Source organism: Gavia stellata, chromosome 2 (assembly GCF_030936135.1).
Source record: "Gavia stellata isolate bGavSte3 chromosome 2, bGavSte3.hap2, whole genome shotgun sequence".
NCBI lineage: Eukaryota > Metazoa > Chordata > Aves > Gaviiformes > Gaviidae > Gavia > Gavia stellata.
In genome coordinates this window covers 102,559,088-102,583,414 of record NC_082595.1, presented here as the reverse complement: position 1 = coordinate 102,583,414, position 24,327 = coordinate 102,559,088, and the positions used below count along the sequence as shown (strand labels likewise).

Below are 24,327 nucleotides of genomic sequence, written 5' to 3'. Positions count from 1 at the left end.
TTGAAAAATTTGCTTACGTTTTACAGATATTCTGCATGAAAACATATCTGGTATGCCACATGTTGCCAATCAGATACTGAACATTTTGTTTAGCTATCTTACTGTATTCAGGAGGAAGCTACTGGTGTCGTACTGCATGTTCTCTGTGCTGCTCTACAGAGCTGGGCATAGGGCAGTAACAGTCCCGCTCTCCTATGTTGCATGGGTTTACTCTTAAATAAAAGAATCGTTACAGAAAATAGTGGTGGAATAACACAAAACAAGAACCACAGCTGAAAAGAAAGTAATTAAAACTTTTATGAGTACTGATCCCACCACTGCTTGCAAAGGTCAGGAGTTGTGACTTAAAGTTTAGATTACATTTTATTTTTATTAGAAAGGTTTATAATAATTTTTTATTAGAAAGGTTTATAATAAAACTAGAAAACATAATGCTGCTTCTGATATGATTAGAGTAGCATTCTGAAGCTAAATAGCAAATAAGTCTTGCATTTTTACCACTACACACTGCAAACATTAGAAACCAAAACAACAAGAGAAGATCCTAAGCAAGTAAGATCTTAATCCTAAGATTGAGAGCAACAGAAGAGTATCTGTGCAAGTGTTTATTCCCCAGGCTGGTGCAGCAGTGACTTCACTAAAAAAAAACCCCCAAAACCAAAACTACAAAAAATGAACAGTCTTAGACTGATGCTGGCTCCAGGATTCCACATTTTGGCACTACAGGCAGTTACTGTATCAAGTGCAATTGCTACATTTTCTTTCACCCACTGAGGGAATGCTAAACAAATTTCTTCCTTCATTTCTGCTTACATCCATATTTCCTGATTTTATGGCTATATATATACACAGTGTATATATGTGTATATATACACAGCATTCCAAACCTGTCCTGTTTTCTTTTTCTTTTCCTTGCAGTGCGTTAAATTAGCCTCAACAATTTCATTGCATTTGTTTGTATTCTTAAGAACTCCTTCTAAATTTTGGAATTAATTTTTAATTTATTTATTAGGTTTAATTCAAGATTAGATTATTTTGTCCTGTATTGTCTGTTTTGCAGAATCATTATCAAATTAATGCTGTGATTTTAAATACCAGAATATAAATAAACTTTTTCATTAAAGCTTTCTACCAAGAAAGATGGAAAATACCATTAAAACATGGCTATATTTTCAAATCTGAAATTGTTTAATCAGTGGAATGCACTCCTAAATTTATGAGTAGATGTGTAATAATACTTTAACTAACACCAAATAGTTTTATTATTTTTAAAACAAACTTTTACAACACATACTTAAAGCTTAACCTATAACTTTACATTCAACGTGTTAGGTATCATTCTATAATAAAACAGTGTCCTCTGTACAATTCTTGTCAAAGACATCATAATAATACTGGCCCAAATAATTCCAGTTTTTCTTAGGTGGAAAGGGGACATAGTAACTGAAGGTACTTAACTTAGTGCCTTAAATATTTCACCAAAACTGATACCTATTTTTTAATGAAACCCTGGACCAGAAATTATATTTAAGGCCCACAGAAAGCAACCCCCTTCTCCAGCCCACCCCACTGCTGCCACGACAGCATCTTCCTCCCAAAAACCCGAATGACCGACCGGAGGGCTGTTTGCCCTCCTGCCTCTTTACTTCTTAATCGCTGGTGCAAAAGAGAGGGAGCATACAGCTTTGGTAGCGTAACAGAGCAGAGGACCTGTGTGGGGGATGAGGAAAGACACTCAGAGAACTGTGGCCAGGAAGAAAAATAGGGTAACACTGCTTGCAGCAGCTCCTGAAAGTTTTCTGGGCTGCTTCTGCCTGTTTGCTTTCTTTTGGTCACAGTATGAAGTGCAGGGTGGGGCTGGGTAGGCTTATCCCTGCATCGCACTGACTGCTGTCAACACGTGTGGGGCAGGTCACTCTTCCACTGCTCTTCCCCCACGCTGGGGTGGGATGTGCTTCAGCACACAGTCGGGGCCAGCGTGGGGTCAGGCTTTGCCCCTACGTGCCCAAAACATTTCATTTGCGGAGTAGGTATAACCTGTACGGTGGGCTCTGGGCCATGCTTAGAGCACTGTGAAGTTGATCTCCTGGGATAAGCTTAGTCAGGGACAAGGGGGCTCAGCCTGTCTCGGTGCCAGTTACTGCCTAGCTTCTCAGAAAGCTAGGACAAGGGATTAATTTTTATACTCTGTTCAATTATAACCTCACTTTGACTCTGCCAAATGACAAGGGGAAAAAAAAAAAACCGTTTGCCTGGAAAATTCACACAGGTTATGAACACTCTTCTATACCTCTGGCTGGTGCTTTATGAAGTTCTAACAAACATGTATTTTGCAGCTTATGCTTCATCTTGTACAATCGTACCAACAGAAAAACTAATGATTTCAGGAAGATAGTGATGAGTCGAGATTGTAATTACTCCCATCTGTATGCTTTGGTTAAAGTTATAAATAGATATGAATAAAAGGAAGGATGAAATGGATTACACATCTTTTCTTGGCCTTCCAGGGGAAGTATGTGTGGGAGATGGGGACCAGGTTTTAATTCCATTCGGTAATTTTTCATCTGAGATTGTATGAAGAAAAGAACTGTGCTTAAAGGCTTGGAGGACTCTTTCTGGTCCCAGATCATAGCTTCCTTAATTGCCCTTGTCAGTGATGCCGTCAGCTGATAAATTCATGACGTAATGATGATGTCAGAGAATCACTCTGAAGTAGTATTGTTCTCTTGAATGCAAATTGGATGAATCTACAGATGCCGTCTTCTAATTTTTAGCCCTTAGCCAAAATGAGTGGAAAGGCACTCATATTTACACACATAAACTTCCTGTTTTGCAGTCCACTAACAGGATGCATTACGAGGTAAGAAGAAGTTTTCCAGCTGAACTGGATTTCCGTCTGGAGCCAGCTCAAGCCGGTAGGCAAAGCAAGCCGCAGGCTGCGGGGTGTGGTCTGGTGCCTACTTTTCCTGTGCCAGGGAAATGGGAATTGATTATTCCCACTTGAACAGCTGTTCTCTGCTTCCTGCTTGCAAAGCTCTTTGCTCCCAGTGTTACAGGAATGGCAAAAGTATAGCGGGGTAGGTGGTGGGTTCCTCCCCCAGCAGCTCCTGCAGAAAAACAAAGTGCTGCTCTTCCTTCTTGCCCTGCCTCCTCTATTTTCTGCTACGACGCAGGCTCACCCTTGGGCCCCCACCCCAGCACTGGGGGGGGTGCGGATGCACGAACGGCTGTTGGGCCCTGATAGGAGATTAGCTGAAGACAGGGGTCCTGTATGGCAAGGGAGGGAGAGCTGACTCAGAAACAGAACTTGAATTTTGCAATATTTAAAAATACATTATTTCAGCTCAATGAATTTTTTGTTTTGCTCTGTGTTTGACTAACTGCCTAGGAAGAAGGATGCACTGGAAACAGAAGAGGTATTTTAGAAGTCTGTAAAATCTGCAGATACAATTAAAGGTAAGCCCATATATGTATAAATACACTGTCGCTATTTATGTAATACTTTATGCAATACATGCATAACATTGACACCTACTTTTCAGTCTTACAGTGCTCAACCATTTTGTTTATGCTCAGGAAGCAAGCTAGGATTTCCCTTCCTGAATGTATCTCTGGCATTGTATATTCACTGCACTATGCCTTGTTGCTCTGAAGGCATGTTTGGCATAGAATAAGGTTTGGTTTCTCTACATGGAAATGGGGGCCAGTGGGTACGTTTTCATGCTATAATGCTGAGTTAGAATGGGGGTCTTAACTACCTCTGAGCTAATATGGCTGTGCTGCGTTTTGGTATTCAAATGATGTGTCCAGTCACGTAGACATACTTTGTTGCTTGTGGTCGGCCCCCTTGACACTGTGTAAGAACAGGAAATTCTGGGGAGCTTCAGGTATGGTTAAGATAGAAGAAAAATATATAGTCTAGTGATTACACCACAAGAGCAGACATGACCACAGAAGTCCAATGTTACCCTACGCAAAGTGTTGGGCTGCTTCTTCAGAGCCCTATCAGAAGAACCTACTGCAATTGGGAGGATCAGTATTTGATACAGTAATAGGCAGAATGGTGTTGATGAACATAAGATGAGAGAAATTATGTAACCCAAAGTACCGTTGCAGATCTTTCTTCTAGTTTATCCTCTGTACTATGGCTTCCCATTTTTGAAGATACAGAAACTTTCTAGTTTATGCAAGTTAAGTTGGTGAGACTTTTGCAACAAAATTAAAACTTATGGATATGCTTTTAGGATTCTTAGGATGTTTTTCCCTAGGAGAGAAAAAAAAAAAAACAAATGCATACTTCTCACTCTTCCTTGTTCTGATATGGCTGAACTATCTTATTCTAAATGTGCAAAAAAAAAATACTGCCGCTTATTCAGAGCTCTTGTGATCACTTCCATTGCCTGGGATATTTCTTTGAACTCTTTTTCCCTTTTCAGAAATTAGAGTGTTTACTCATTACTGCTTAATATATGAAATGAATGAGAATCAATTTGATGCTCATCTTTGAGGTTTCATTCTTTGTACTGAGTATAATATGCGATCTTCAGTTCTAAGAGCCACAGTCTTCGTTCCACCTGAAGACTTCCTGGAACTTAATTCTCCAGTGGAAAGAAACATATACTTCTATTGAGACACGCAGGCTTTTTTCTTAAGATAAGCATTGATAGCCACTCTCTTGTGAACGAAGTGAATGTGAATCTAAAAAACAGCTGGTGTTATCTCTGGCTTTGCCACTCCAAAGCTATTCACAGTCACGTACATGAAGCCATGCCATTAGCTACTCTTGTTGTGTTACAATGGCTGTCACTGGTGGATGGGACTCTGAGGTATGTTTATGAAGCCTGTTTATACCTCAGCCAATTATGAGGGGCTGAATGACTCAGGGACAAAAGCCGTCTTGCTGGTGAAATGAGACTTCAGCTGACACCTTCTTGGCCATTCTAGCACAGACTTATTTAGCAAAGCACTTCCATGAGAGACACTTCTTTCTTGGGACAAGTTCATGAAGATAGGTGCTGCAGGGCTCCACGCTTCCTTCGCTGACATCTCCTCTCATGCATTTCTTTTAAACCTCTTGCAGAACAGCTTCTTTGGAAAAGCTGATCATGTCTACAGGAGCAATGACCATGTAACTGAATGGCAAGTCAGCATCCCCGCATTTTAGAACAGTAGTATAGTAACGAGTAAATCCAAAAATGGGATTAGTGACAAAATTTATTATAATTCAGCTGTGAATTTTCTGTTGCTCCTAAACGGAAGTGTTCTTATTTGCACCAGCTCAGTATGTTGCTAGCTAGTCCAAAAAAAAAAAAACCCCAAAACCAGAATAGATGGTCTTCCTTGAAGAAACTTACAGGTTGCACAGACAGGTAGGGGAAACAAATGGAAGTACTATCACAATTTTGAGCAATAGAGCAGACTGGGCTTTTCAGCGCACTGAGAGCCTGGCTGTTGTCAAATGCGTTTACAGGAATCACACTAAAGGAAGGTCTTTTTAGACCACTTTTTGTGTTAAATGGGAAATTTGAAGGATGCTAAAGTAACTCAGAAGACTTCTTCCCACACATGGGAAAAAAGCTTAAAGATGTGTATTTTTAAACATTAAAATTGGACAAGGGATGCAGTTGCATACATTAGGCCAAATGTTTCTATATCAGAAGAAAGAGAGTTGAGACAGGAATAGGCTGTGAAGCTTGTGGGAATTACGGCAACAGCATTGATACAGTAACGTAGCAGGAGCTGAGTTAATGAACAGGTTACATGGTCAAAAGCAATAGAAGAGAAGAGTCAACGCTGAGTTAGCATGGTGAATGGTTATGGCAGGGAAAGGCTGCGTTTGTGAAGCAATGGTGAGGCAAAAGGATGTGCGGATGGGAAAGTCACTCCCTACAAAGAGTCTGTGGCTTGTAGGCACATTTCTCTGAGGCCCTGAGGAGAGGCTAGCCAAAGACTAGCTAAGTAAACCCTCCCACATATTATGGTGCCTGATGGTGTAAAACATGAACTATCAACCGATTCCTATAGCAATGCATTTAGCAGCAAGTCTTGTGAATGTAGTATTTCAGATTCATTGATTTTTTAATTAATTAATTGTATGTCTGTAGACAAAGTGGAATCCACAATTGTGCACTGGGTGCCTAGATTTGCTATGCAGTATGTGGGAAAATTAATAACTTCAGAATGGAATCCACTCCTGTAAATGCACGAAACATATGTCCGGGTCAGCATACCTTACAGAGGTGTAGGTAACAAGGGACGTGCCAGGGATATAAACCACCATTCCAGGGCCCTTCTCTGGAATGTGGACAGATAGCTCTAATTGCTTTTGAGCTGCAGTGCTGTGCTTCTGTGAAGGTGGTAGGTAGTTAACTGCGGCTGTTATTTCAGAGAACTGAGCAAGGCTCACCTATTTATGACTGCTCCTCTTAAGCAGTACGATGGTAGTCAGACTGGGGGTAGTTAGACTTGGGGATTGGACTAGAGGATTATTAAAGGTCCCTTCCAACCCAAACCATTCTATGATTCTATGACTGCATGGCCAGCGAGGCCATTAAGTAGAAGATCTGAGACGAAGTTCTTGAATTCTTTCCTGCAGAACAGGCCAGCTGCAGCAGAGGGCAGCTGAAGTAGTCTGATGACTTTCTGGACTCTCTCTAAGGATGTCAGACCTGTGAATCTTGAGCAAAGGAATCAAATCTAGGTGCTCCCCAGTCCTGGGAGTGAAGGGTGTTGCACACTTTTTTAAAAGACTGCAACCTTCTGTAGGTACCTGCGTCTTTTCTGGAGATGCTTTGAGAAGGTCTACCACATCTAGGTTTTTTTTCATTTCCATGGAGGAATGCCTTGGTTTTAATTAATACAGTTTAATTATTTGCTACCTTGCTAGATCTAACAGCACTGTCTGTCAAAATTGCTCAGGGACATGGATGTCATGGCACAGCAGGACAAATTTTGTTCATGTACAGAGTCTTAGGTCCCAAAGTTTGTGGCTTTAGAAAATGTAGACATCTTCAGGATTAGACACTAACTGAGTGGGGATGGGTAGGACTGCAGCTTTCAACTTCTGTAAGTGCTGTTCAACTTGCCCAAAGTATCACAGGAAGACTGTGGAGGAGGCAACAGCATCCAGGTTTTCCCTATCTTTGGCTACTTTTCTGAACTGTAGACTGTAATATGTGCTTAGGGGTTTTCATTGAGGATGCTTATTCACAGAAAAAACAAAGCATAACTGTGTTAATGGAATTTATCTGAAACCACCGGAGTATAAGCAGAGCCCAATAAGCTGTTAACACCTCCTTAAAAACAGGAATAGCTAGGAAAAGCATTTTGTAATGGAGTGATATCAAGTTAAACTATCTAAAGTATTAAGTACTTTCAAAGTTTCCACTCAGAACAAAGGTAAGAGAGAAAGACTTTTCTTGAACTATTTTAGCGTGAGCCAAAAACTTTAGTGCCATTGTTAAATTGTGAGGTGTGTGCTGGTGAAATTTTTTTGGTGTCTCTTTTTTTAGAAAAATACTTTAGAAAATAACCAAGTAATTGTATTTCTCAGATCAAATCCCAAACTGATTGCACTTAAACATTTTTCTGTTTCATGATCAGGTTGGGTTTTTCAGTACTGAGAAGCAGACTGATGTAGAAGTCATTCAAGCTTACGCTTATCAAATGCATGTTGAGTTCTTCCTGAACATTTAATGCTTTATACAAACACTGATCAGAATTATCCAGGACAAACAGGGTCCCCAAAAGGGTCTGAGCTGGAGAGCTGGTGTAACACAGACGGGCTGCTGTAAGTGTTCGGGATGCCAAGAGCGTAACAGGGTTTTCTTCAGTTCCAGCCCATCTGCACGAAGGGAAGGGCTGACTTGGAGGCTGTGACTTAGAGGCCTTCTCTCCTCAAGTAAGCAAAGGAATTGGCTGTTCAGCCCTGCAGCCTCCCTGGAGACAGCCCAAAGGTGGCAGTGGGACAGGACACTGGGGATCACAGGGATTAGCCACGCGAGCAGCAGCAGACCACATGTGTCTGGGTACTCAGCTGACGAGTATTAAGCCGAAGAAATAATTTTCATTTCTTGGGAAAACATTTCTATCTTTATCAGGAGCTAGGAACTTTCGTATTTTCAACCATGTCTATAAATAATGAAAACAGTTAGGGTTTTTTCCTTCGAGACATCTCTATTTTTAAGAACGCAGCTGGTAGCCACAGACATCTCATCCTCACAACTGCGGCTGCCAGTGGTAGCACCAGTACAGGTGCTATTCCTGCACCCTAACTCGCCTGCTCTCACCCTGCCGTACCCAGAACGAGTCACTGGGACTGGCAGAGCCTGCCTCCTTTCCACCTACAGAAAAAAACGGCCGGTAGCAGTGTTTTGAACGGCTGCCGCAGGACTGATAACCGGGTTTCGTCTGAAGGTTTGATCTGTGGATGGCATCTGTGTGCCGCTTCCTGGAGTACTCTCTAACCAGACTCCCTTAAGAACTGGTAAAAAGGCAAAAAAGTGGATTTTCTTGTGAAATCCGTATTTTAAAATGTCACCAACAGGCAGAGCTCCCTCTCTTTTTCAGAGGCTGCTGAACAAGTAGAATTTATGCTCAGATTGAGTGAGGCTATTAAAAACCACCACTAGCAGTGTTTACTAGCATCCAGTACCATATTGACAAACAGCAGCCACCCAGCTGTATCAGAGAGCCTGTATTTAACACTCTCGAGGGAAGGGCTCTTTTCCAAAAATCACCACACAGCAACTATCGGCTCAGTTGTTAAACAATAACTACAATAATGCGTTTCTGACTATTGTAAAAACAAGGTGACCCCCCCCGCGGGCTGTGCCGGGAGGCCCTCAGGAGCCAGCGGGTACCCCTAGAAACGCCTTCCCCTTTGTCTCCTAACCCCAGGCCTTCGGGCGGGCACCGCCTCCCGCCGCCGCCACCCCTCCCCGAAGGCGAAAAGTGAAAAAGAGCTAAAAACCCCACAGAAGCCGTGTTTTGGCCGGTTTGTTTGGCGGGAGGGAAGAGGACGGCCCCGGCCCTCGGCCGCCGCCTGGCGCGGCCGCGCAGAGGGGAGGGGGCAGTGAGGGCGCGCTGCGGCCGGCCGGCAGCGCATGCGCGGTGCGCGGCGGAAGGGGCTGGGGGCCACCGCCTCCCTCTCCCTCGCTGCCTCCCTCCCGCCCTGGGGCGCGCATGCGCTGTGGCGGCGGCAGGGGCGAGTGGCGGCGGCGGCGGCGGCGGAGGGGGGAGGTTTGCCGCGCTCTCGCTGTCCCTCTCCCTCCGTGCGCGCCGGGCTCGCCCTCCCGCCATGTTGTTGTGAGCCCCTCGCGGCCGAAGGGGGGGAGGGGAGGCAGGAAGGAGAGGCGCCGAGAGGAGGGGGAGGAGGGGGACGGCGGGCCGGCGGGCGGGCAGGGGTGTCCCAGGGCCCGCTCCGGCTCCATCGCAGCGAGCAAGCGCCGCCAGCCAGCCCGTGAGTATCCTCGGGGGCCGGGGCCGCGCTGGGTAGGCCGCGGGCGGGCGGAGCGGGCGGGCGGGCCCCCCTTCCTCCAGCCCCCTTTTGTCTCCGGCCTCGGCTGCGCGCCGAGGGAGGGGAGGGGAGAAGGAGGGCGGGAGGGGGCCATGTTGTGGCAGGTCACCGGGCGGCGCGGGGCCTGCCTTGCGGCCGCCCGCGCCTCGCCGCCTTTGTGTCCTCCCGGCTCGCCGGGGAGCGGCGCCGAGGTGGGGAGGGAGCGCCGTGAGGGGAGGCGGCGGCGCCGTCGGTGTGAGGCGGGCGGGCGGCGGCGGCGATGGTGGGGGGGGCGGCATTGTGCTCTCGGCGAGCCGAGGGGAACGGGGACTTGGGGAGCAGTGTCCCTCCCAGCGGGGCCTGGGGTGCGAAGTTGTTGCCTGAGGGAAGGCTGGGGGGGCAAGGCCCTCGGAGGCGGCCAGGGGTTCAGGTGGGGCGAGGTACCGGGGCGCGTACACGCGTGAGGGTGACGGGAGTTTGGGGCAGGCCCGGGGGGGCGGACACAGCGCCGGCTGTTACAATAGGTTTCGGAACGAAGTGCTGCGAGGCGCCGAGGGAGCCGGCGGGCATGGGGGCGTCGTTTCGGCAGCCCCACGGACAATTGCCTGCGTGCGGAATTTGGATAAAATGGGCTTTGTTTAAGTGTACCGAAAGCGTGAAAACTTGTGTTATTCTTTTTTAGTGCTTTTAAGGATAATGACTGCTTTCTGAGGGTGGAGCGAGAAGGCCAAATGCTTTTGGTAGTTGATACCACACAATGAAGTGTTAGGTTTTATTTTTTCTTCAAACGTGTCTGCGCAGACAACAAAAACAAAAAGTTGAGAAAAATGCCAGCTGCCCTGAGTGGATCGTGCTTACAACTAATAGTTTGGTTTTTAATCTCCTTGGCAGTCATTGTGTAAAGATTTTTTTTTTTTTTGGTATTGTTCTCTTCAGTGTGTTTCATAATCTCGGACTCTAATTCCTTGAGAGAAAATTAATATACTCGGGACGCTTGATATTCTTCTGGCTTACTGTTTGAAGCAAGATGGCTTAACACCAGAATGTGTAGCATGTTATATATATATAATGTCATAAAGAGGTTATATCAGCTGATTTTGGGATGCTTTTTTCTCAGTAATGTAGCCATGTATGAGCTATATAGGTCATTGCAAATGCGAATTGGTAAAACTTATATTGCCTAATTGTTTGTCACTTATATGCTACATGTTAACAAAATGCTTTCAGATTTATTTTAGTTTCTCTTTTACTGAAGTCTTTGTTGCATCTCAACTGAGAGATCAGGCCTTTTAGTTACCATGAGTAGATGGTATAGCTCTTCAGGTATGTGGGATATGAATACATTTGAAATATTACCTTGTGAAATACTACCTTGTGTTACCATTTTTACATATAAAACATAGTATTTTGTTATATTTAGTCATGTCTAGGTTTAAAACCAGCTGTTAACAACAGTCGTAGTTTTGTTGAGAAGCTGAGAGAATTATTGTCTACCTTTCTCTGGTCTACAACTCAATTTGTGTCAATAAATAGGTTAGGTGGGAGAAGAAAACTCGAATAAAAAGGGAAATGATAATTTAGAGGTGGTGTAGCTTGGATTATATGTGTAGAAATGACACTAAATCACCTGACAGTTTTCTGAAGTGTTCAGAGAGTTGAAAATTTGGAATTTGTCCCAGAAGAATGGTTAGTAGGCAAATGCATGTGAGAAACTGCTTGACAGTGCAGATTCTGCAATTTATTATGTGGATATTGCATGCAGGCAAGTCCATATTATTTGAATAGCATTTTTTTCTGTGTTAATAGCGAATGGTGCTTTTTTTCTATAGTATCGCTCTATTATATTTAATATTTTTCTTCTATCTTAGGGATGTTGGCACAGTGATGAGGCAATTACATGTGGTGTCATGATTGAACTAATAGTGCAAGAAGCAGTTGGCTGAAAAAGTTGGACTTGCCTGTCTTTTGATGAGAAGATACCTCTTATTATGACAGTATATATTAAATCTTATGGAGGATTGCAGTGCACATTGAAAGCTTTATGTACATATTTTCATCAAGATTTGCTCTCTCAAGTGTTTCTTTGCACTGTCCTCACTGGGCCAAATATTGCAGATATTTGGGACAAGCATGTTAACAGAATGTCAGCTTGTTGAATACTGTGAATGAGGTCTGATTTTTTTTTTTTTTTTTTTTCAACAGCACTTTATGGTTCACTTTTAGATATTTTTTCCTCCCTTGATTTAATGACATGTGAGTGTGCATTGAATAATCAGCATATGTAGAATTTTCCAAAAGCATTCTCCTTGATAACTTCATCTTTTTTTTTCTTTGTACAGTGGTTTCTAAAACCCCCAAATGATTAGACCAAGTTATTACACACAGTAGCAAGTAACCCAGTAGATGGTTTGAATTCCTGCTTGTGTGTCTTTATACTTCTTTTTGAATGTAGAATTATATAAAAATTCACCGTCCGTTGCAGTAAAAAGAAACCTAAATTCTCTTGAATGTTAAATTCTTTCTGTGTTGGGAATCTTCTGTGAAACAAGCATTAATACATTCTTTTTTATTTTTGAAGATTTTCTAATAGAAACTCTACAAAGGAAACAACATAAAACTGTCGTGTATACATGCTTTATAAATACCGCTCATTGTGTGTATTATATGTTATAGGTATGTGAGAGAGTTATCAATCTTCTCTTCAGTAAATTCAGTTGAAAAATGCTTACCTCATCTAATGTGAGTTTTCCCCACCCGTAGCATAGCTGTTGTGTTGATTATTCCACACTATGCAACCATTCCAGCGTTGTCGCAAAGCCAGTGCCCAGGTTCTTGTCTCAGAAATGGGACAAGAAGTCTTCCGTCTAAAAACTCACTTTCTCCTCCTGTGACAACAAATACCAGTTATGTAGTGCTTCTAATAATGAAGTTGGAGGCACTTCAGTCATGTAGTGGAAAAGAGTTTTAAATGACATCAGAACATGCAAACGTATTCAGTTCTAGCTGCTTGGGTGTCATTTCAAACAAGTTGTATAAATTTTATTTTCTAGCAACGGCTTGCATGCTGAAACTTTAGAGCAAGATTTAGTTTGAATCCCGCTCAGAATACCTGCTGTGGCTTTTAGAATAGTAGGCAAGAGCTTTTCAAGCTGGTATGTGAAATGTTTATCTTACAAATAAAGACCAGATGTCATCTCTAGCAGTATCTTTAAAGATTATATTTCATTATTGGTTAACAGATTATTTTATTCTAAACACGGCTACTTAAGAACAGTTGTAGACATGTAGAAGAAATATGTCTGAAGAGGTTATGACAACCATCTTAGCAGTTGAGAAAGAAATGTAAAACTCTGAAATGTAGCAAAAGTATCTCTGTAATTTAACTTTTTTGCTAGCTGTTCTATACATGCATTTATTTCCACTAAACTTTAAAGTGGTGATATGATCCTCTGTCCTCTACTGGCTGCGCTAAATATCACATCTGCAGCTTTTCTAACATGCAGATTTTTACAACATATATTTGTGTACATTGGACTGAGTAATCTGGTGTACATTTTAGAATTGTATGAAAAATTAAAATTGAAAATAATCAAAATTACAAGATAGGTTACCTCTTGCTTCATCAGTGCTATTGAGGTATTGGCAAAACTCTCAGTTGCAGGTAATAGGTCTGGTTGTCTTTATTTCCATTATTAAGCTCTTGGCCTGTAGATCCCAATGGAAATAAGGGTTGTGTCAGATCTATGTTCATAACTTTGCTTTTAGATTTCATCCATGTTATTTCAAGGAAGAATTTTGAGTGATATATTGAACTAGTTGTATACATTTTTTCTTCATTTGTGTGGCTGGTCTGAAGTTTCATATAGAATTTGTTCACAAATATCTTCAAAGGGGAAGTGACTTCTTAAAAGCTGGGTGGGTGTGTTTAGTTCCGTAAGTCTTTACATGTGCATATTGATTCAGTACAAAGCTAGACTCGCTGGAGATGACTTTGTAGTTGAGCTAAAAATAATGAGTCTGTTTTGACTCATATTTTTCAAGTATCTTGTTTATCTGCATTACGATATATATTGCTTAAACTTTAGTTCTGGGCATACTACAATGATGAGTTAGTCACGTAGTCTGAAGAAGTTGCAGAACTGATGTTAGTAGGGTATTTTGACAATAAGCAAATACCTACTGTAACAGTACTAATAAGGCAAAGTAGCTGTAGCTTTTATGCAATATTCACAAAACCAGGATTGTTCAAGATTATAAAAAATCCTGCTACCATATATCTATCTATATATTATATATCTCCCTAAAGATTGAATCTTTAACAGTTGATAAGGCTAGATTAAAAATGTAGAATTGTGTAGAGGGATTAGAGGAATGTGGTTTCTTTTGTCTGCACCTTCAGACCTAAACATTCTATTCTGATCGTGAATATCATTCCATATATGTCAGTTTTTATTGTTCGGAGTTAACACTTTTGTTTAGTATGAAAAGTGAGACATTTCTTGGACTTCAAAATTAAATTCTTCCCTCCCCCCCCCCCCCCAAAAAAAAAAAAGTTCTTAGGAATGCAGGGGATATTTTGGGTTTTATGTGTAGTCCTCTTGCCTTAAAAAGTCAATTTAAATACTGAAAGATTGATAATACATCAGTTATGGTAGGATAAGAATAAAAAGTCCATTTAAATACTAAAAGATTGATAATACATCAGTTACGGTAGGTTAAGAATATGTGTAAAGATCATTAAATGTATGTGTTCAGGGGCAGGTATTTTTTCCTGCAGGGGTTTTTCTCCATATCGGTGAGAGATTTTTGCTGTTGTCATTTGTAGTTGTTTCAGGCCACGACTTAAATGCTTCAAAAATGAGTTGGCAAACTTCATTTTAATCTGAGCCTGAAATCTTTATTTTGTGAAAACCCCAAAACGTACTATCGTGTGGTTTAGAGAAGTTTAATGTCAATTACTGTGTTAGAATGTTCCATAGTTTAACAAATTTGAAAGAAAAATTGAGGCTGGTGTGTAAGAATGAGATGTAGTTCAGATAGAGAAGTTAATTTTCTCTGCTACTTCATTACATAGTCTACAAATGTATAAAATCAGATGTAGTGGTATGACAGAATTGGTGGTTTTACACATCATGCTGAGTAATAATGTAAAGGAAACTGCTGCCATTATGATTGAAAGTCGTATTTTGATTGGGTTTAGCATGGAAATATGTGGGCAAGCATTTCAAATATGTCAAACTCTACCATATTAATATATTGTCTGTAAAAAAATCTGTGGTACTTTATTTGTTTATCTTAGAAGCCTAGTTTGGTAATGGTATTTAAAGTTTAAATCAATAAACATTTTGACAATGAGTATTGTTCTTATACAGCTTGGACTTTTTTAATCCTAAGAACTGCATATTTAAAGATATGTGGGAAAGCCTTTTATGTTATCAAGACTTTTCTTTTTAGGTTTTTACATGGAATGAGCATTCCATGTGTTCTCCTAGGCGTGAATGAAGTGGCCTGGCAGGAGACCAGAGAAATAATGCATGGGGACACTGGTCAGGTAGCCAGTGAGGTTGGAGTAGGGGTTGGCCAGCTGGAGCAGTAGTTGGAGCAACATCAGGGCCCAATTCAGGTGGAAACGGTCCTCATGCCATCCCTGTGACTGCAGTGCCAGGTGCTTCCAATGTCCAGGTACCGCTCAGGTGATGTTCGCAGGACAGTGCCACAGTTAGGTATTTCTTACAGAGGCAGGCTGGTGAGCAATTGAGTGGCTACTCCAGCAAACACCGCTGGCCCACCGGAGATACCATTCATATAGATTGTTTGGTAGGTAGTTGATTTGTTTTTCATTGAAACAGTTCCTGCGTTTTGTGTTGAATCCACATCTTTAAGAAAACTACGTGTGAGTTAAGCTAGTTTTTCAAAGCCTGTAGTAAGCCAAACTCTAAAACTCCCAGTTAATTTTATTAAAGCAATTATAAATGAAACTGCATAAAATCATTTTGAAATGTTCAGTTTGAACCATTCATTTAACTTACATAAGCATTTCATATTTTTGTTAGTACCTAGTTTTATCAGAATATCATCAGATCATTAGGTTTGAATTTATGCAAAATAATTGGTTTAGATTGAAAAGGGACTAGCTTCTGGTAGGCTTTATGAGAAGTAATATGGATTTAGCACACAGTCTTACTTGTTACACTTGCAGGTAAAAAAATTTTGTTTGGATAAAATAGAAGTAGTAGAATTAAGTGTAGATCAAAACTTGAACTTTCTCCTTTCGCAGATAGTAGGGTAGAAGAAAAAAAATGCAGTTTTAAGCTTTTACCCCCAAATGTTTAATTGATACAATTTCCTAATTTTTCTTTAAAAACTTCATTCTGAATTTCAGATGGGAATGGCTTTTTTCCCCAGGACTCTTGTAATGTGCCACATTTAAGTCAGTGAAGAACTTTTTGTACCTTCCCAAGCCCAAGGACTTATGGAATGTATTCAAAAAATTAAGTAAATGTAGGAGCAAATGTGAATAAACAAAATTTGCTGACCATAAAAGCAGGAATATCTGTTGTGTCTGTTTTTTTCTTAATCTGTTTTTTCTCATTCATTAATTCCTTTTGGCATTTTTTTCCGGTTTTACTCTCTTACTTTTTTCTTACTCTTACACAGCAAGCAAAATGAAAAAATACATAGCAAAATGAAAAAATCTTTTCTCCTGACATCCGGCTTCATGCTGTATCACATTCTGTATTACACTTACACAGAAACTGTAAAGCAGTTCTGTAAATACAAAGTTCTACAATATTCTACTTGTCCACTTGGACACACTTTCTGAGTATGAAAGTGTTGGGTTTTTCCTTGCCAGCATTCAGTCTGTTATACAGGCAGTGGTGCTGATTTTCACTAGCATTTCCCAAGGCTGATATGTTGTGTAGGTAAAATTATTCACCGATAAGTAAATGCTGAGTAACAGTTGCATCTCCTGCCACCTGCTTTCCATCCCCAGTGGGAATCAGAGCCATGTCTTAATCAGCAGCTTTATTTATTAATCAGTTAGGTCCATCAAAATATTTCCGCATTCCTCCAGCAGGTAAATGTCGTGAACCTCTTATGTGTTTTCTGGTAACTAGAACGGGGGGATGCAGGGGAATTACACTTACCCTTTGAAGTCCTCCAATGGTTTTGCACTTTATGAAGATTTAGTGAAGGGGAAACTGCTCCTACTGTTACTTTGCTGTGCATTGTTACCCATGTAAAAATAGTGTTTTCCAACTTACTGTAATCAGTACTGTCTTTATGTTCTGCCATTCTTCACTGCTGCCATTCTTCCTTAGCAATATGAACTAACAGAAGTCAAGTAGAAATCAGGAGACTTCTCCGTTTCCGTTCTTTGATTTGAGTATTTGTGTACCAGTGTTCTGTCTTAACAAAACTCTCAAACAGTTACTGTATTTTTTTTGTATTTGTTTTAAAGAAAAACCAAACTTCTTGAGTTAGAAAACCCATTTATTTCGTACTTCTAAAATTAAATTTATGCAAACTGTGGAAGGAGTTTAGCTGTGCTTGTGTTCTGTGAGTATTGAGTAGACAGAATCTCTGTGTAGATGAATATATGAAAGATAGAATATTTTGATGTATTTAGAGAAAAACTGGAAAGAAAATTGATAGAAATAAGTATGATAGATAAATATCACAGAATAGCTGAGGTTCGAAGGTTCCTCTGGAGGTCATCTGGTCCAACCTCCCTGCTCAAGCAGGACCACCTAGAGCCAGTTGCCCATATTATTATATAGGTAAGAAGTAGAACTGAAGATGCTGAAATCTTTTCAACATAAGTTATCTAAGCATATCTTAAAAATGTGGATTTGACATAAATTTCAGCATGCCATAGTGCAATCGAAGAATGTAAGAAAGTGCCAAATTAATAAAAAGGAATTTTAAATAAATATAGCAAGACTGAACCATTTTTTCATGAAGACAATTGAGCTCTAGCCCCACTGATTCAGTACGAACTTAAAATGAATAGAAAATTAAATACAAAAATGGAAAATTTTAAGTTCAGGGATTTTTCAAGCAAAAATAATCATAAAAAGGAAGAAATTTTCCTATATTTAAAATAAGGATTGCTTAAATAATCTTTTGAAACCCTACTAGTCTTCTGGTAAGAAACTGGCATAAGCCTGAGGCCTCAACAGGTGGATTCAAGTAAATACAGAATGTGGAAAAATCTTGTATTTTCTTCTGTACTAGAAGATACATGATACTTTTGACTGACTCTTTGAGTGGTACACCAAAGTGAGTTGAAAGAGGAGTTGTGAGCAATTTGTTTTCCAGAGAAACAGATCAAGTTGGCTGGAATCACTGATGGATTTTGAAGAATCTTCAAATTAGTTGAAGTGCTAAAGAAGTCAAGTAACCCATTCTAAGTCAGAATAAGAAGTTAATAAATATATTTGATTAATCGCAAGAAACTAATTCGTGGGAAGACTAGGGAAACATTATTTTGGTCTTCTGAAAGCCATCTGAAATGTCTTCAAAAGAACTGACCATCTTATTAAGCATAAGGCAAGACATCTTTAGTAAAGATAATTATTTGTCTAGTAGGATATTTTATTTTTACTCTGGTTAAGAGACTGACGAATTGCTTGTCAGTGTTCCTCATAAGGGTTTGTTGAGAAATGAACTATGGGAATTAGCAGTGAAGTGTCAATAGTTAGAAGGCAGTTCGTGCCATTAATATCATGCTTTAACTTTAGCCCTGAAGTGGTCAGGTAGTTGAACTAGAAGGTCCCTTCCAACTGAAATACTCTATTCTGTATTAATACACAGTAGCATTAGAGGCCACTGATAGCACAGGGAAAGATCAAGTGGGTTATCCTGGAGTTCCATGGAAGTACTGAGGCTTAATGTATGCTGATTTGGATATTATCAAGGCTGTGATGGAAAAATTACAGGTGCCACACACATTTAAGAGAAGAGCAGGAAGTTTGAACACACCACATTTGAATGGAATTCAACACTTAGTTGAGACGGAAAAATCTTTCTAATAAGTGTACGTTTGACACCTTGGTGTCTAAATTAACTAGCCACCCTGACTCAAAACTGATATTGTCTCAGAACATTTCAGAATAAGAGGCATGGAAATGTGTGATATTATTAATATTCACATTCTGTCTGTGTTCTAAAATTGCTTCAGTTGTAGCAACAAAAAATTATAGTGATGGACAGTAGTTACTCGTATGGCAAAAATTTTGGAAAGTTGAACTACTTTGCTGGCAGAGAGGAAGGCTATACAGAATAATTGGCAGCATAAGGGAGGGCAGAGGCTCGAGGAGCACTCATTTGCGTGAGAGATGATAACCAAAAATCTTTGGATGCTCAGCTGAAAGGTAATGCATGCACAGCTCTTTCATACAAGATGTCAAAGCTGAAAGTGCAGTCTGAGTCAGGAGACTGCCATTGTTACCCTTCATATTAAAACCGCAGAAAGCATCTAGTCACTGATTGACAGGATTAAGTATAAACTTCTTAATCTAGAAATAACCATCCCTAGGTCTTATTCATCTTCCTTTGAAATTTTTAATATTGGAAAGAGTTATGAAGGATAATGAACTAAGTATAAAAACTGTCTTGGGGTTGTGACTTTTTTTTTCTTTCCCTCAAGACCAAAGAAACACTTCAGGCTCTTGATAGCACAGCATCTGAGGAAGACCACTGTCCATGGTGGCGTCATCCCTTTGTTAATGTCCCCATGGGGCTGCAGATAGGTTAGTGATCTGTTTGTCATAATTCACATCACTTCTGTAATGAAGAATTGTCTAGGATACAAAGGCTAAGTGATCAGCAGTCAGTCTGTAATATTTGGAGTTATGGAGATGATGTTTTTGGGAAGCTCAGGATATATTTTCTTGAATGTCAGAGGACTTGCAAATGTTCTTCCCACATGCTGAAGCAAAGTGCTACAGCAGTGCGATTTTTGCCCAAGCTATTTGTCCTGTCTTTTCCCCTATCTGCCATATCTACTTCCCTCCCTTGTGGCAAAGGTACTTTAGCAGTTTAAGCTAAATACATCGGGTTATGAATTTTAACATGTTGTTTGCTGCTTCTGCTCTCTCTGCCTCCAGTAGAGGGAGAAGGGTGGGAACTGATGGTGAAAACTTAGTCCTGCAGCTTATGTCTACCAGAGCCTTTGTCAGATCCTGAAGAAGCAAGAGTTGATAAGCAAAAGAATGCCAGAGAAATGCTCTGATGTAGCAGCCTTTTCAAAGCATCCAAAGGATAGTGGTGCTATAAACAAAAGAATATAAATCGTGTCTTTGCACAAAGCTTCAGTTGAGCTGCAATTGCTGTAACCCATTTGTGTTAGAATTTACAAACTTCTGGAGAAGTTTTGTGAATAGCTGCTGAAACAAAGAAAAATTATTTTTTGGGGGGGTAGAGAGAACAAAGGAAAGAGTCTTACTGAGTTCAAGAGCTTTTCAGCACTTGCATGGTATGGAGGAGAAGCTCTATACATCAGTTTTTGTCACTATTCGGCATGACTTCTGTGGGAATCTATTAGAATTAATATAGCCATGAGAAAATGCGTGGATGTTATTAAACTAATAAAATGTGCAAATGTTTAACATTGTTGCCTCCAGGATAAAATGGACAATTTCTAGTGAAAATTTTGCCTTGGTTTTAAACAATAAGATTGTTTTGTTTGTTCAAATAAGATATGCTAATACATTTGTGCAATGGGAATTGGGAAATAATTTTCCCATATGAGAGCTCACAGTCATGTAGCCATCCCTTGGAACAATGGACATAATCTCATCATTCAAATTGGGAACAACATAATCTATTTCCTGACCTTACAGTGGGAGTCGCATTTCCTGAATCATTAGTTCTTCCTTTTATAGATTCTACTTAAAACTGTCCTTAGAAATCTAAGTGAGCTTGCAGTCCATATTTTTTGATTTCCTAACTTTATTTGCAACTTTTACTCAAGTTTAAAAATACAGTTGTGAAAAATAACTATTTTAAAGTGCTTTCAGAATAACTTTGATAAACAGATACTTTAAGACTTTTTCAAGTGCTAAGCAACTATGCAGCACATAAATACTTTCCTTTTATTGCTAGTCTATCACAGTAAAAGTTCAAGTTTTATCTTAGCTGATTGATGGCTCCTTTTCCCTGTAAAGTTGATGTCCATCTGAAGCTGTTCTGAAGATCATTTATTTCTGTTTCTGCAATCAACAGGTTCTATAACAACTTTGTTATAAGTGTTGTCTTTCTGTGTTCAATTTTGCAGTGGTTTTAATTTTTTTATTTTGCTATTCAATTAATTACAGTAGCATTTAGCTCCACTTAACTAGAAACCCAGATTATTAATGTCAAATGTATGATTTAGGCAGCTTCTCAAACTTGCGAATTAGTAAAACTTTTCAAGCCTCACAAACTAGGAAAAGAAATCTTAGTCTGGAAGGATTTTCCATTGTGGTTAGGGGAGAGCTGGGGGAAAGGGCATATGATTCCTGTTCTAGAAAATGTTGTATGCCCTGTTAAAACGACCTTGTTTAAGTTCTTTGTGAGATTTTTCCATCATACTAATGCTGTATAAATTGGAGCAAGTATCATAATTTTTTCAGGTGAATTTTAAGGTTGTTGCTTTTTCAGGTGAATTTTAAGGTTGTGGCTTTTTGTGTCTTTAAAAAATCTGTCTTGCAACCTGCGTACTTGAGACATCACCTTATTACCTGCCTGTGACTCTCACAGTTCTGGCAGCAGGCATAGCTGGAAAGAGGTAACTTGTCTGACTTTCTTCTCTTCGTTAATTTGAAATAGCAAGAAAGGAATATTTTGTGACATACTGCAAGGTGTTTTCATGTAATTCAGCTGAAAGAGAAGCATTAAGAACTTTTCTGTGATATACTTAAATCACTTCCCTACCTAGAGAGAAGAAAATTAAAGCATTGAATTTTGCAGATGCTTGCAGGTACTTGATTTGTATTTTTAGTTGTTTCAAGCACATAGTGCATGGAATAAGACATCTTAATGTTAACTGTCATCAGGACAAGGAGAGTAATTGCAGTCACCTGACTTGTGCAAACAAGTTTATTCCATGTAACTTAGGTTCTTCAGAGACTCTTGCTCTTAATCACCCCTTCCAATCACATCTGCCATTTTGATGCATCTGAATAGTTTCTGACCTTTTCACCAACATTTCAAACTGCAGCTGCTAGTTTCAGCTTGTGAGATACTTGACCAATTCCCACCCACTGTATTATTGTCTCATATGCTATCATGCTGTGAACTGCTACACCCTCTTTGTTGATTGTAGTATTAGTTGTGTCTTTATTAAGTATATTCACAAGCGTGCTTGTGCTTTCTGGCATACTTCTTGAGTCAGTCTCTTAAATTTTCACCCTTTCTGACATGCTTCTTGAGTTAGTCTTTACTTTTTCACCTGCCTTGATGTCTCCAAATACCTGGCACTCATGCATTGTTGAGTGTCTTAATGTGAACGACTACTTTATTCTTACTTTACCAATTCAGTTTCTCTTTGTATCCGTCTTTGTAATTTGTCTTATGCTTAGACTGAGAGCTCTTGGGAGCCGAATCCTTCGTACTTTAGTGCTTATTCAGTTATTAGCATAGGGAGACTCTGATACTACAACAAAACAAATAGCATGTGATCAACTGTGCATTATCTTTGATTTACATATAGATAAATTATCCTGTATACTTGCTCAGCAATAGCTCTGTGCAGAGCTGGTTCAGATCTGCAAGGAATTATTGACAGTAGCATAAATCTGAATGGTAGCACTGTTTCTGGAGATAACATGGGCTGGAAGCAGCCAACACATACATACTCATCTACCTGGGAGCCTGTGGGAACTGGAGACCTGAGCTGGCTGCTTACAGAGCCAGTTGAAGTTTCTTTGTGTTTTATTCCCATGTGCTCCAGGTTCTAGGTGGGATTATGACTGAGGTGTCATTCCAAACATGATTATTATGTGATTGTGGAGTTTCGTCCCAAAGCTAAAACTTGTCGTAGGCGTTCTAGGAGAGTTTTGCATAGACATCCAGGATAAGGTGGGTGGGAGCCAGTAAGTTCAGAAAAAAAGGCTGCATGTAGCCATTCAGGTATTTTGCATTTGTAGTATATTCGTATTTTCTTACTTGCTTTCTTCTGTTGTTCAAGGTGTCAGGTAAATAAAAATATTTTGCATTTGGGTCATTTTGCTTAATCTAATCTGCTTAATCTAAGTTCTTATCTGCAGCTTTAGAACATAGTTTTCTTTCTTTTTTCATGTGATTAAAATTGAGGCTTACGAAAATGTGTGACACTGCTGTATTGCATGGAGGGTTGACAGCTGGCTGAAGATGAGCCAGCAGTGTGCCCAGGTGGCCAAGAAGGCCAACGGCATCCTGGCCTGTATCAGAAAGAGTGTGGCCAGCAGGAGTAGGGAGGTGATTGTGCCTCTGTACTCGGCGCTGGTGAGGCCGCACCTCGAATACTGTGTTCGGTTTTGGGCCCCTCACTACAAGAAGGACATTGAGGTGCTGGAGCGTGTCCAGAGAAGGGCAACGAAGCTGGTGAGGGGTCTGGAGCACAAGTCTGATGAGGAGCGGCTGAGGGAACTGGGGTTGTTCAGTCTGGAGAAGAGGAGACTCAGGGGAGACCTTATCGCTCTCTACAACTACCTGAAAGGAGGTTGCAGAGAGGTGGGTGCTGGTCTCTTCTCCCAAGTGATGAGTGACAGGACTAGAGGAAATGGCCTCAAGTTGCTCCAGGGAGGTTTAGATTGGATATTAAGAGAAAATTCTTCACCGAAAGGGTTATCAAGCATTGGAACAGGCTGCCCTGGGAGGTGGTAGAGTCACCCTCCCTGGAGGTATTCAAGTAGCTTGTGAACGTGGCATTGTGGGACGTGGCTCGATGGGCATGGTGGTGTGTGGTGTGGTTGTGTGTGTGTGGTGGTTTTTTGGGGTTTTTTTTTTTAATGGTTGGACTTTATGGTCTTACTGGTCTTTTCCAACCTTAGTGATTCTGTGATTCTGAGGGGCTACATTTAGTTTTCTGAACTACCTGGGTTTGGTACAGTTTACATTAAAGTCAGGGTGATGAGAGGGCCCTTGGGTATCTTTGTGAAGGTAATGGAAGAGTTATGTGAAAGCTTTTTCTCTTTAGGGAAGACAGTGGAGATTGGAATTCACAGGGAGCAAAGTAAAGTGGTGGGTGAGTATGTGGAAGGAAGCAGGGGAGCAGGACATAATCGGGTAAACGGTTTGAGGGAGTATTTTAGTTTAGATGAGAATTAATAACCTGGAATTTAGATACCTAATCAGAAGGTTTGCTTGTAAGATCACTTATTTTATTTTGTTAGATGGTGATTAAAAAATTTGTCTTTTTTTTTTCCATGTGTGTCCACAGTTATTGTTTCTGCTTACCCTAAGTTCTGCTGCTGATGTGCTGATAGCTGCTTTTACATATAAGTGCTCTTAAATTTTTGGCTTCTTGAGTGAAAAGGTTGAAGAATTTGGCTTTAAATCCATCGAAACACAGATGTATTAATTCCAGTCTGTGAACTAAATTTTGTTACAAAGCTTTTATTACTTTAATTTGAATTGTAAATAGCCTACTTTATTTCCAGTAGCTTAATTGTGATCAGTATAAAGTCTTCGATGTTATTTTAGACATTTTTTTACTTACTTTCAAGGACTACGCTGGCCACCATTTAATGAGATATTAATGTCCAAGGCTAAGCTACTGCTCTTACTGAATTAGAAATTAGGCTTATTGAATTAGAAGTAGTTTCTTTGTAGGCTTTTTTTACAGTTGGCTATTTTTTCAGCTT

At 40.3% G+C, this 24,327-nt stretch overlaps 1 protein-coding gene across 4 annotated transcripts in view; it reads left to right on the top strand.

Annotated features, from left to right (window-relative positions):
- Positions 1-9,428: 9,428 nt before the first annotated feature.
- The window catches only part of PUM2 (pumilio RNA binding family member 2), a 75,910-nt gene continuing 61,011 nt past the window's right edge, over positions 9,429-24,327 (top strand). For all 4 annotated transcript variants that reach the window (XM_059835921.1, XM_059835920.1, XM_059835919.1 and 1 more), the window contains exon 1: positions 9,429-9,460. The gene's annotated coding sequence lies outside the window, so the exon portion shown is untranslated. The remainder of the gene's footprint in view (positions 9,461-24,327) is intronic.